Below are 317 nucleotides of genomic sequence, written 5' to 3'. Positions count from 1 at the left end.
TCCCCTGCCGCAGGGCTCCCCCCTGGGCCTGGGGCCAGTTCCACTGCCCCATGACCCCACATCAGCCCCATCCTCATGGGGCAGCGCTGGGGGCTCCCGGCCCTTGCTGCCCCCCTCCTGCCCTGCCCATGCGGGGCCCTGGCACAGGGAACGGCACCGGCAGGAGCCCGTGCGGCTGCACCCAGCACCCCCTCCCCATGGCCGCCCGCGGGGCCCGAGCCCGCCGTGGGTCTGGGGGTCAGCCGGGGATCGGGGCCTCCGGCAGGGAGGGGGTGGCCCGGGCAGCGGCCACTTCCTCGACCTCCACCCCGTAAATC

This window comes from Aptenodytes forsteri, unplaced genomic scaffold, assembly GCF_000699145.1.
Source record: "Aptenodytes forsteri isolate BGI_AS27 unplaced genomic scaffold, ASM69914v1 Scaffold422, whole genome shotgun sequence".
NCBI lineage: Eukaryota > Metazoa > Chordata > Aves > Sphenisciformes > Spheniscidae > Aptenodytes > Aptenodytes forsteri.
This window is presented reverse-complemented; position numbering follows the sequence as displayed.